The sequence below is a fragment of the Taudactylus pleione genome, unplaced genomic scaffold, assembly GCF_031769625.1.
Source record: "Taudactylus pleione unplaced genomic scaffold, aTauple2 ptg000130l, whole genome shotgun sequence".
In the NCBI taxonomy this organism is placed as follows: domain Eukaryota; kingdom Metazoa; phylum Chordata; class Amphibia; order Anura; family Myobatrachidae; genus Taudactylus; species Taudactylus pleione.
In genome coordinates this window covers 1,001,261-1,014,990 of record NW_028284532.1, presented here as the reverse complement: position 1 = coordinate 1,014,990, position 13,730 = coordinate 1,001,261, and the positions used below count along the sequence as shown (strand labels likewise).

The following is a 13,730-nucleotide window of genomic DNA, read 5'->3' as shown; positions in this document are numbered from 1 at the left end:
GGGCACCCCAGGGGTACTTAGGGTTAGGCAAACCCTGGCACTCCAGCTGCTGTGGGACTACATATCCCAGCATGCCCTTCCACAGTTTTAGCATTCCCTAGTGGCAAAACTCTGGCAGTGCATGCTGGGATGTGTAGTCCCACAGCAGCTGGAGTGCCAAGGTTCGCCACCACTGGGCTAGGGGAATGGGGGGTTAGGCACCCCCAGGGGGAGGTTAGGGATAGGCACCCCATCGGGAGGGTTAGGTTTAGGGTACGGGAGGGGAGTTAGGTTTATGCACTAACGGGGGAGGTTAGGGTTAGGCACTAGGGGGGAGGTTAGGGTTAGGCACCCATAAAGGAGGGTTGGGGGGGGAGAGGGGAGGGTTAGCTGTACTTACCTCCACTGTCAGGATTTCCTCCCTTCGGCAAGCTGCTGTCGGGATTACGATTCCTTTCCTAGTCCTCCTCCCTACTGTCTCTAGCACTTCAATGACAGCCTTCACCTTCCCATCTGTATTGTGTATGGAGAATTGTGTTTTTAATTGTTACTTGTGCTATGTTTATATTTTGGTTACTGTAATGCAATGTTCTGTGTATCCTGTACTGTATGTACGGTGCTTTGGATCATTTGTGGCGCCCTATAAATAAAATGTAATAATAATAATAATTGAACCCCATCGCACACCCGGACAGCTGCAGAAAAAAATTGCCATCATACATTAAATAATTGTGTCAGAATCATATCTAACAACTCCATGAACAGTTCTATTTTTGGACCTATATACAATGGATTGTCAGTAATGAGTTTATGGACTGCCACTAATCCTTCCCCATTGGGGATCACCATATACAAGCTAGATTTATCAATGCTACATAGGAAACTATTCTTAGGAATCTCAAATACACTCTCCAATCTATTAAAACAACGTAGTGGTATCTAACAAGTAATTGGGGTGTCCTACAATACAGGGTTGTAGTAATGCGTCCAGATAGGTAGATGTAGGAAGTAACAATGAACCACATGCCGCTATAATGGGGTGACCCGGTGAAGACATTAGCTCTTTGTGGACCTTTGGCAAGGTATACAATAAAGGAATCCTAGGATGAATGGGAATTAATGCATCATGTAGTTTCTGTGAAATCATAGCATTCCCTACTGCAACATGTAACAAATCTGTCAATACTTTAGTAATTATTTTAGTGGGTTGCCTGGCAATAAGCAATACACCAAGCCATCAGACAACTGTCTTTCTATCTCATCACATTTTTATATACTGTAGATCCTGTATTACAATTGCCCCGCCCTTATTAGCGGGGCGGATCACAATATCAGTATACATACAGAGGTCATGAAATGCATTAAACTCCCCCTTACTTAAATGATTCCACTGTTTCTTACCTGTCACATGTGGGACAGTATTAGAGATAATTTCATGATCTAACATGAGTTCAAAAGTTTTTATAGTGACGTTACCAGAAATAGGATCAAATGTAGATGATGTCATTTTTGTGTCACAGGGTGCCGGGTCCGGCAGCACTGGAATCTCGGTCGGCAGCAGGCGGGGAGTCCCCGGCGCCTGCTCCTGAGGTGTCCGCTCCTGGTTCCCCTCGCTGTGCGGCTGCAGCTCCCCTAGGAGCACGCGTGCCGACCTGCAGAGAAATTTAGTGTAAATTGTATTTTTATTGTAAAAAATCAATAGGATAACAGTACAAATACTTATAAACAATATCAGGGTCATTGTCAAAAAACATAATGCAGAAATAGCAAGACACTGGAAAAAATTAAAACTCAATGACAAAAATTGCCAGTGACATCATAAAATATCAAAAATAGGGACCCATATATATAGAAGAGAATAAAAAAAATAAGGGGAAAAGAAAAGAAACGAAAAACACAAACAGACAAGTGGAGGGGGGGGGGAAGGGAATAGATAGAAATAGATCAGGGAAAGAGAGAACAGTCACCTCAGATTGAATAATATAATCTCGGGTTCATCAGTACCCATTAAAAAGGGTTGAGAGAAAAATAATGAGAAAAGTTAAGTATAGCTTTTAAAAAGTGGGAGGCACATATAGAAACCGTTGTAATTCCTACACCGTTCACCTGATTTGGATGTAATTACCCTCAAATTAAATCTGAAAGTCTGCAGTTAAAGCACATCTTGTTTGTGTCATTTCAAAGCCATTGTGGTGGTGAATAGAGGCCAAAATATGAAAATTCTGTCAATGTCCCAATATTTATGCACCTGACTGTAATTGTTCAAATGGAGTATAAGGCAAACAGAGAGTCTTAGGGGGGCCAAGAGATTGCAGAAAATGATGTAACTGAAGGTAGTGCCAGTATTCCTGTGAGGGTAAATTCCATTTACTACAAAGATCATCAAAGGGCACAAAGCTACCGCCACTCATCAGCTGTCCGACCCTAAAAAGTCCTACCGCTAACATGGGGTGGAAAGTCTTAACATCCATACCTGGAAGAATTGTTTGTTAAAGAGGAATGAGGTGAGAAGGAATGAGGTGAAGATATCGAGGGGGACTTCTGTAATCTTTTCCAAGAACTTAAGGTAGGGCCAATGGTAGGATGAGAAATTTTTGGGAGGACTGGAAGCCATGGGGCTATTGATAAGGGGATCTTCAGCATCTGGTTCTCAATTTGCACCCATTGTTTAGGGGTGTCTGGTCTGGACCAGGACAAAATTCTGTGGAGGATACAGGCCTGGTAGTAACCTTTAATATTTGGGAGGCATAAACCCCCTCTATCTTTGTGACGAAACATAATGTCTAACTTCAAACGGGGACTGCCACCTCCCCAGACAAATTCTCTAATGAGAGCCTGGACTTCCAGAAACCATCTAGGAGGTAATTTAATTGGGAGGGTTTGTAACAAGTAGAGGATTATAGGGAGAGAGTTCATTTTGAGAATGCCCAGCCTCCCAAACCATGAGAAGGGTCCTGATTTCCATAGTCTCAAATCTGGGAGTATCTTGTCTAGGAGGGGAGTGAAATTGGCCTCAAACAGGTGGGAGAGATCTCTAGTAAGATTAACTCCCAGATATGTAAGCTGGGAAGAGTGCAAGGTGAAAGGGAATGCTGATTTAAGGCCTGCAACCATCTGTGGAGGTGCCGTAATATTCAAGGCCACTGATTTAGAGTAATTAACTTTAAAATTGGAGAGGTCTCCAAATATCTTGAATTCCTCTAGTAAGTTCGGTAGTGAAATAATGGGATTTGCAATTGTGGCCAATAAATCATCGGCAAATAGAGCTAGTTTGTAGTTATCACTACGTAACCTAAAGCCCGAGATGTTTGGATTCAGCCTGATTGACCTTGCAAGAGCCTCCATACAAATAATAAAAATCAGGGGGGATAAAGGACAGCCTTGTCTAGTTCCATTGTTAATGGAGAAGGAGTCAGAAAGGAACCGTTAACTCTAATGCGGGCAGAGGGGGAACAATAAAGAGCAATGACGCGTTGAAGGTAAACGGCCCAGTCCCAGGTGTCTCAGTATTCCAGACATGAAACTCCAATCTACCCTGTCAAATACATTCTCAGCGTCAGTAGACAGCAGAATAGCTGGGGTATCTGTAGACGCGATATAATGGATGAGGGCTATAATTTTGGAGGTATTGTCCATAACTTCACGGCCTGGGACAAACCCTACCTGATCATTATGAATCAGGGAAGGTAGGAAATGCTTTAATCTGTTTGCGAGAAGTTTCGCATACAATTTAACATCTATGTTGAGAAGGGAGCTTGGGCGGTAACTGGGACAAAGGGAGGGGTCTTTGCCTTCCTTAGGGATCGTTACATGGGCTTCTAAGGATTGGCATGAAAAGGGGGTCTTCTCAGAAACCGAATTAAAGGCCTCCAACAATGGAGGAGCCAGTTTGTTCTTAAAAGCTTTGTAATAATTTATAGAGAACCTGTCAGGGCCAGGACTTTTCCCGGAAGGGGTGGATTTAATGGCATCCAATAACTCAGGTAAAGTGAAGGGTCTCTCCAAGTCCTCACTGGCAAGGTCATCTAGCCTGGGAAATCCAATTCTAGTGAGAAACGCCTCAACAGCCTGTTGTTTCCCAAGAATGTCAGGAAAGGCCGAGGGGGCAGGTAAATTATACAGTGATGAATAATAGGAACAGAAAGCTTCTGCAATCTTGTGAGTATCATGGGAGACCAGTCCCCTCCCATCTTTAATAGAACGGATGAAGGAACAAGCTCTTTGAGTTTGCATCGCTCTAGCTAGCATTTTTCCGGGTTTATTACCCCAGCGATAGTATCGACTACGACATTTTTGAAAAGAATGTTTGACCTTTTCCAGTAAAAGTTTATTTGAGGCTGAGCGTGCTTGGACTAAGCGCTTGATTCAGACCCGGACGCTATGCTGCACTCGCTCGCATTGCGCGTGCGCAAACCAGACATTGCAATGGGAAAGTACTCGCCTGTAGCCCGCAGTCGGGCCTGTAACGTGGGGAGGCGGTTTTCTGGAAGCTGAGGCCTGAGGCTGCTGGAGGAAACGAAGGCGAGGGGCCTGAATGTACGACCTCCGCATCCACGGGTCTTGGTCGTTGGCGAGACCTAGTCAAAGGTGCGGAATCTAACCCACGAGATGGTGTTCGCCAGTGACCCCACAATCGGGATATGGGCTTGAGCTGCACCTCGTAAACAGGTCACGGTCCTTTGGCTAGGTGACCAAAGCTTGCGGGAAAAAGGAGAGACGAACACTCGTGGCCCAAATGGTCTGTGCCAGTAAGGGGCACGTAGGGACACTGTACTTGAGGTACAAGTAAGTGTGCATTGCGGACACACTCTACCGGGTTGCCGGTTAGAAAGAGTGCACCACGGTGCAATACTGTAACACGTAGGTAGGGACCACAGAGTCCAGTAACGAGGTGGGTAGTGGTACTGGAGCCAGCCAGAGATTATGACGCTGGAGAGGTGGGTACATATAACTACACTCAGGCTGTGATGGTAAAGCACTGGTGAAATGGATAGTATACTGAACACAGGCGGCGGTGGTAATGCACTGGTGGAGTGGAGGTATACTGCACACAGGCGAGGTGGTAACGCACTGATGAGATGAATGATATAGCTGCACACAGGCTGAGGTGGTAAAGCACTGGTGAGATGAATGGAATAGCTGTACACAGGCTGAGATGGTAAAGCACTGATGAGATGAATGATATAGCTGCACACAGGCTGAGGTGGTAAAGCACTGGTGAGATGAATGATATAGCTGTACACAGGCTGAGATGGTAAAGCACTGGTGAGATGAATGGTATAGCTGCTCACAGGCTGAGATGGTAAAGCACTGATGAGATGAATGGTATAGCTGCTCACAGGCTGAGATGGTAAAGCACTGATGAGATGAATGATATAGCTGCACACAGGCTGAGATGGTAAAGCACTGATGAGATGAATGGTATAGCTGCTCACAGGCTGAGATGGTAAAGCACTGATGAGATGAATGGTATAGCTGCACACAGGCTGAGATGGTAAAGCACTGATGAGATGAATGATATAGCTGCACACAGGAATAGATCACTGGAAGCAAGGGAACCTGGAACGAGAGACCACTAGTAACACTAGCAGTGACAATGGTTGTTCAGGCAACTACCTGATACACAGGAGCCGGATATATACCCCTGGAAGCCCACTGATTGGTCCACAGCGTCAGCTGACCGGCCAGCCTGTCAGGGAAGGAAGGATAATCAGAGAAGGAAGTGTCATGGCGGCGCCCATGACAGGAACTCCGATCCCCGTGCACCAGGCCGCCCGAGACACCAGCATCAGGGAGAATGCTCAGCACCTCCCACGTCGCCGCACCAGCCGCCCGACTGCCCGGGAAGTCAGAGGAAGCCAGCGGGACGGTAAGGGATGGCCGATCCCCGGCTGAACTCTGACAGGGCCGCTATTTTGAGTGACAGATAGTGCCGTTTGTGGGTGGTAACAGGGGAAGATGCTTGAAAATGGGGGTGTGGATGTGCGAATGCAGGTGTGCCCGACCGTCAGGACGGCGTTTAATGGGTGTGCATAATTAGCAAAGTAGCGTCATTACACACGTGACTAGGTTTTATTTTAGCCAGAACTGCTCGCAATGTTGTGGTGGGAAAAGGTTACCACAAGTACTGCGAGCAGCTCTGATGGCTCTCGATGTTCCCAATTAATCCTACAACTGCCGGAGATGACGTGTATTGCGAGTGGCAAAGGGGCGTCTTTATACAGGTGCGAGCGCATAGTGCGGCCGCTCGCTATTAGTGGGCAGCTTTACGCGACGCAGTGCTCGAGCATGATTTAAATAGCCAGCCCCTTTTAGCCAACGAGCAGATGCAAATAGCATCCAGGTCTGAATCAGGCCCTAAGTCCACATATACATCAGAGGAATGGGAGGTTTTGTGGGTAGACTCCAAAACCTGTATTCTCTGCAGTAAGTCTTCTATCTGTCCCATCCTTTGTTTCTTTAAGTAGGAACCAAGTTGGATACATTTTCCTCTAAGAACACACTTATGGGCTTCCCATATAGTGAGGCTAGATACATTTATTTATTTATTAACAGTTTCTTATATAGCGCAGCATATTCCGTTGCGCTTTACAATTGTAAGCATTAATAGAACAAAACTGGATAATAACAGACAGATATATAGGTAGGAAGGCCCTGCTCGCAAGCTTACAATCTATAGGGGTGGTATTACATTCTAGATATATATCAATAGCCTCTTCCAACTGAGATCTACCATAAGGGTCGGACAGAAGGGACTCATTAAAATGCCAGGACCTGGTGATTGAATCAGAAAATCCAAGGGAGATGTCTATCCTCACTGGAGCATGATCAGACCAGGTTGTCACTCCTATGGAAGTTTCCTGTACCAGATGGAGAAATCTATGGCCAACTAATATATAGTCTATCCTGGAATAGGACTGGTGGGAGCTAGAATAATATGAGTAATCTCTGTCTGAGGGACGTGAAATACGCCAGACATCGGACAGCTGATGAGTATAAAGCAACCATCTTAGCTTCCTTGATGTACGACAAGGGACTGTTGAGGAGCCCGATGAGGTGTCCAGGAGATGATCCAGAGCCCAGTTAAAGTCTCCACCTACTATCAAGATCCCCTGTTGGAGTGAGTCAATTTTATCCAGAACCCTCTTAAGAAAAGTTGGCTGGCCCCGGTTTGGGGCATAAATATTGACAAATGTGAAAGGTTGGTTAAAAATATAGCATTTAACCAGTAGGCATCTCCCCTCCTCCAAATTATGTACTTCAGAGTTTGTGACTGGCAAACGTTTAGCGAATAAAATAGCCACTTCCTTAGATTTCGATTGGTGATAGTTAATATAATGTGTTATGGGGTAAAATTGATTGCTAAGCCGTGGAGCAGAGGGGGATTGGCGGAAGTGGGTTTCCTGTACAAAGACGATATCCGCTCTATCAGCATGGAAAGAACGAAGGGCCTGGGTTCTCTTTTCTGGGACATTCAGCCCTCTGGCATTAATAGAGACTATACGGAGTGAAGCAGTCATGGGTAAAAAGTAGAGCTGAAGCTACACAGTGCAATAGAATGGGTCTGAGAAAACAATGAAATTAATAAAGGGACTAAACAGAAGAAAAAAGAGAGAAAGGGAGGAAAAGGAAAAACAAGAGGGAATGGGGGAGACACACAAAAAATAAATTATAATAATACAACAATACATTAATGAGAATTAATTTCTGCACAATAAGGGGACCACCAGGGAACCATGTCATGGGAAAAATTTGCGGTAGGGGGCACACGGGGGACAATCAGACAATCAGTTGCAAGACCCTTAGGACGGAGAGATCTATGAGTGCAGTCGAATTCAATAGTGTCATTGGGGTCAAGTTCCAGGATTTCTCCAAAGATTTTATTTAGGGCATCAGTCAGACCAGATGGAAGGATATCCTCAGGAAGCCACCAAACCTGAATATTGTTCCTGCGGCCTCTGTTGTCCAAGTCGTCCAGTCTGTTTTGCATTGTCCTCATATCTAAGGCTTGTTGGGATATTAACTCATGAAGATGAGATAACTGGTTGTCAACTGACTTTTTCTCTTCTTCAAGGGTAACCATGCGGGAACCCAGGTGTTTAACATCAGGTTGTACTAAAGAAATCTGAGTCTGCATAGAGTCCTGGATTTGCGACTCCAGAGCCTGCATGTCTTGTTTAGAATTGGGACAATTGATCATGAAGGTCACCAGGTGAGGGAGAGCAGGCCATGGTGGGAGTGGTGGTCGGCACAGGTGTGGAGCCGGTTACAGGGGAGTAGATGGATACTTATGAATGAAGGTTAGGTTGAGAAGAATCGGCCTTTGGTGTCCGAGGATCCTTTTTCTGCGTAACTCTCTTAGTCTTGCCCATCAAGAATAGCCATGAGGAGGAGTCATAAGGTCTGGTAGTGTGTTTGATAAATGGATGGAGGATGACACATTCCCCTGTTAGTGAGACTAAATAGCAAACATGAAATGGTCACAGAGAGCCTCCAGCTTCACATTATAACCCCACTGACAAGGGGACAGATTCCACTGCCAGTCTTTGATGGGTAGGTAAAAGCAGGTAGAGACGGTGAAGCAGGGAGAAGAAATTAAATAAATAAATATATATATATATATATATATATATATATATATATATATATATATATACAGTCAGGTCCATAAATATTGGGGCATTGACAGAATTTTCATATTTTGGCCTCTATTCACCACCACAATGGCTTTGAAATGAAACAAACAAGATGTGATTTAACTGCAGACTTTCAGATTTAATTTGAGGGTAATTACATCCAAATCAGGTGAACAGTGTAGGAATTACAACGGTTTCTATATGTGCCTCCCACTTTTTAAGGGGCCAAAAGTAATGGGACAAACTAAACAATCCTAAATCTAACTTTCACTTTTTAATACTTTGTTGCAAATCCTTTACAGGCAATTATAACCTGAAGTCTGGAACGCATAGACATCACCAGACGCTGGGTTTCATCCCTGATGATGCTCTGCCAGGCCTCTACTGCAATTGTCTTCAGTTGCTGCTTGTTCTTGGGGCATTTTCCCTTCAGTTTTGTCTTCATCAAGTGAAATGCATGCTCAATCGGATTCAGGTCAGGGGAATGACTTGGCCATTGCATAACATTCCACTTTTTAGCCCTAAAAAACTCTTTGGTTGCTTTTGCAGTATGCTTCAGGTCATTGTCCATCTGCACTGTGAAGCGCCGTCCAATGAGTTCTGAAGCATTTGACTGAATATGAGCATATAATATTGCCCGAAACACTTCAGAATTCATTTTTGCTGCTTTTGTCAGCAGTCACATCATCAATAAATACAAGGGAACCAGTTCCTTTGGCAGCCATACATGCCCACGCCATGACAATACCACCACCATGCTTCACTGATGAGGTGGTATGTTTTGGATCATGAGCAGTTCCTTTCCTTCTCTTCTCTTCCCATCACTCTGGTACAAGTTGATCTTTGTCTCATCTGTCCATAGGATGTTGTTCCAGAACTGTAATGGCTTTTTTAGATGCTGTTTGGCAAACTCTAATCTGGTCTTCCTGTTTTTGTGGCTCACCAATGGTTTGCATCTTGTGGTGAACCCTCTATATTCACTCTTGTGAAGTCTTCTCTTGATTGTTGACTTTGACACATATACATCTACCTCCTGGAAAGTGTTCTTGATTTGGCCAACTGTTGTGAAGGGTTTTTTCTTCACCAGGGAAATAATTCTTTTGTCATCCACCACAGTTGTTTTCTGTAGTCTTCCGGGTCTTTTGGTGTTGCTGAGCTCTCCGGTGTGTTCTTTCTTTTTAAGAATGTTCCAAACAGTTGATTTGGCCACACCTAATGTTTTTGCTATCTCTCTGATGGGTTTGTTTTGATTTTTCAGCCTAATGATGGCTTGCTTCACTGATAGTGACAGCTCTTTGGATCTCATATTGAGAGTTGACAGCAACTGATTCCAAATGCAAATGTCACACCTAGAATCAACTCCAGACCTTTTACCTGCTTAATTGATAATGAAATAATGAGGGAATAGCCCACACCTGTCCATGAAATAGCTTTTGAGTTGATAGTCTCATTACTTTTGGCCCCTTAAAAAGTGGGAGGCACATATTGAAACTGTTGTAATTCCTACACCGTTCACCCGATTTGGATGTAATTACCCTCAAATTAAATCTGAAAGTCTGCAGTTAAAGCACATCTTGTTTGTTTCATTTCAAAACCATTGTGGTGGTGAATAGAGGCCAAAATCTGAAAATTCTGTCAATGTCCCAATATTTATGGACCTGACTGTATATATATATGGAACAATTTCTTCCAACAATCATGTAGTGACAGGAACTTGCCACTGGAGGGAGCTAAGCCCAAACAGAAAAAAGGGTTTTATATCTTGTAAATTAAGGACTGTGTCTCAAATCTTTAGAGGTGCTGTAGCCCCTAAACACCACATATAAGGGCACATTATGGAAACCTTAACCAGAGTGAGGGAATGGGCAATGTGACAACCCCCAAGGTATACAGGTTGAGAGTGGCGTAATGGGGACTGAGCTAATGGGAGCTATAAATAAGCTCACCACTTCCAGGACAGACACCTTGGCACAGAGAAGGCACCAGCAGGACCCCGCAGAGCCGCAGTCGCGACAGCCAGATCAGGAGCCAGCAGTCAGCAAGCCGGTCAGCTGACTCTTGCAGCACAGAGCTTCGGGCAGGTCACGTCAGCTGCACCAGGGCAGGAGTGGAGTGCAGAGTCCCTGGCGGGTGTTAACGGCACTTCAGCAACTGGAGGCAGGGATGGGTAGGTCAACTAGATGTCCTCCAAGCGGGGGGAGCGGTGGGACCAGGCGCCGCAACCCGGAAGCACCGCAGCGATCAGTCTGGAAATCGAGCCCCTGGCTTCAGGACGGTGGGAAGGCCGCAACCCGCAAAGGCAAATAGAATGCCTGCCCGCCCACACCCTGAGTGTGGGCGGGCAGACAGCCGATGGGAGGAGAGAAAGGGGTACCAGATTGACTAGAGGGAGGGCAGGAAAATACTTTTTTTAAAGGTGGTCAGGCAGGAGCTCCCAGAGAACATGTCTTCCTTCAGTGCTTGCCAGGCCATGCCCCCCTGCAGAGAAATTTAAAGGGACAGACGTGCCAAACGTGAAGTCATGTTTGGCATGAGATTTTAACTCCTCCCTATAAGAGGGAGTCTCTGGCAATAGACAGGTGCCAGAGCATAGGCTCCATTACCTTACTCCAGCGTTCCTGTGTATACTTGCTATCTGTTATTGACCTTGGCTTTGTTCCTGACCCATCTTCGTCTGATCACTGGTACTGTGTTTGGTAATCTGGATCTGACCTTGGCTATCCTCCGCGATCTGCATACATCTGCTCCCTGGTACCATCTTGTCCATTTGGTTCTGACCCGGCCTGTTGACTATGCTGAAAGTCTCCGCTCCATCCACAGTTTCACCAGCACCTGTATAGGGGAACATATTTTGAGGGCCATGATCTGTGTGTCAGACGCAGCCAAGTCCATACCTTCTTGCGAGGGTCCCTGGTAAACACCGCCAGGACATTAGACTCTGCGCCTTAGAGATAGGTCTCGCCAATATCCCCAAAATACGAGTTGCATCGATTATCTACCCGAGAGCTGCGAGGGAATACTTTGGCCAAAACATGGATTCAGCTGGTAATCTTTCACCACGTGATTTGCTTGAGAACCTCCTCACCAGAGTTGAGAAACAAGAACAAGACCAGGCTCAGATTATGCAGTGTTTTCAAACGCGGATTCAACATGTTGGTGTTACTCAGTCACCTCCGGTACAACCAGCTCCACCTCTTGTGATGACTGTACAGACTGCAGGTGCTTCCGCGCCATTACGGATTCCGAATCCCTCAAAATATGTTGGGGATCCTAAAGTCTGTTGAGGGTTCCTAAACCAGTGCTTGATTCAGTTTGAGGTCCAGAAGGAAAAATTCTCTTCCGAAAGGACAAAAGTGACGTGACCTTTGTGATCTCATTATTGTCCAGTTAGGCTTTGGCTTCTCCATTATGGGAAAGGAATGATCCCATTCCTTAGTCAACAATAGTGCTGAGTTCCAGACAGCTTTCTGGAGGGTCTTCAATGAGCCTGGGCAAGTATCCTCTACAGGGTCGGCTATCCTGCAGTTGAAATAAGGGAATTAATCTGCAGGACAGTATGCTGTGCAGTTTCGAACCCTTGCTTCAGAGTTAGGGTGGAATAATGAAGCCTTGTTGCCGCATTTATGCAGGGACTGTCGGATCAAATCAAAGATGTACTCTCATCCAGGGAATTGCCAACTTCCTTGGATGACTTGATCTCCTTGTGTATTCGGGTAGATCTTCGCCACAGAGATAGAGAGCATGAGAAAAGGAACAGTCTTGTCGCTTCACAGTCAAGCTTGCTCCATGTTTCACGGAACCAGATGAACCTCCAGAAGAGCCCATGCATATTGGGAATTCTCATCTTCCTGCCATAGAGAGGGAAAGGAGGTTCAAGAATAAACTCTGTACTGCGGTGAACCAGGTCATCTTCTCTCTGGCTGTTCGAGACGACGGGGAAACGAGGAGGCCTATTGATCGAGGGGTGGTCAGATTAGGTGCATTTCAACACACCCCAAAAGACAATGGCCCTCATTCAGAAGTGCTCGCAAGAAGCGAGCGCTCGTTCTGAATGAGGGCGGTGGCTTCATTTTTGAAGTGTGGCCTCCTGGTCATTAGGTAAGCTGTTGGTTACCACCCACAGCTTAACGACCAACCAGGTTGATGGTTGCGATGGTGAAAACCATTGCAACCAATGGGGCTGGCGACGAAAACCTAAGGTTGGGTCTCGGCAGCCGCAAGCCCCCGATCAACATCGACAGCTGCCCCTTTTGTAGAGAACTCCGGAGCAAGAGAGTTTCTCTCTTGCTCTGGGGCTTGCGCACGGCTGCTGCGCGTTCACAGGGCTAACTATCGACCCGGTTGTGAGCACATCAGTGCTTGCAACCGGGTCTGAATGAGATCCAATATTGCTTCTCAGTTTTCCATCGAAGTAACTCTGGTCCTTAGAAATTCCTCTGAAGTCGTTAAGGCCTTTTAGAGTTGGGTGCCGATGGCAACTTCATTTAAACTAAAAAGGTAGAAGAATTAGGAATTTCGAGTGTACCGCTACAAACACCCCTTTGTATCAATGGAGTGGATAGGAATAAGCTTCCCACAGCTACCATACACTCTTGGACGACAGAGATTACCATGCAAGTGGTCGCTTTCCATCGGGAATTGATAGAATTCTATATACTCTCGTCAGCCAATAGTCCAGTCATCTAGGGTCTTCCTTGGCTCCGCAAGCATTCTCCTGTTTTCGACTGGAAAGGACTCAAATACTGTCCTGGGGTTCTCAATGCCATGGGTCCTGTTTGTTGTCTATCAAACCTCCACCCCATGTTATTCGGAGTTCAGTCACCTCTCCGGAAGATCAGCTTCCAGCTCCATACCAGTCCTTCAGAGATCTATTAATTAAAAAGGCTGCTGAGACACTTCCTGCTCATAAGGAGTGAGATTGCGCTATATATTTATTACCATCAAGGACCAGTTTCCCTTACCTCTCATTTCTGAGCTCTTTGCATAAAAGGGGCAAAGATTTTCACCAAGCTGGATCTTCGTGGGGTCTATTAACTAATCAGAATCCAATCTGGAGATGAGTGGAAGACGGCCTTTAATACTCGTGATAGCCACTGTGAGTACTTAGTCATGCCT

At 45.6% G+C, this 13,730-nt stretch overlaps 1 long non-coding RNA gene across 1 annotated transcript in view; it reads right to left on the bottom strand.

Moving 5' to 3' along the window:
* Positions 1-1,356: 1,356 nt before the first annotated feature.
* The window catches only part of LOC148523487 (uncharacterized), a 76,016-nt gene continuing 63,642 nt past the window's right edge, over positions 1,357-13,730 (bottom strand). Inside the window, exon 3 of the long non-coding RNA XR_015878451.1 lies at positions 1,357-1,631. This is a non-coding gene — a long non-coding RNA (uncharacterized LOC148523487). The remainder of the gene's footprint in view (positions 1,632-13,730) is intronic.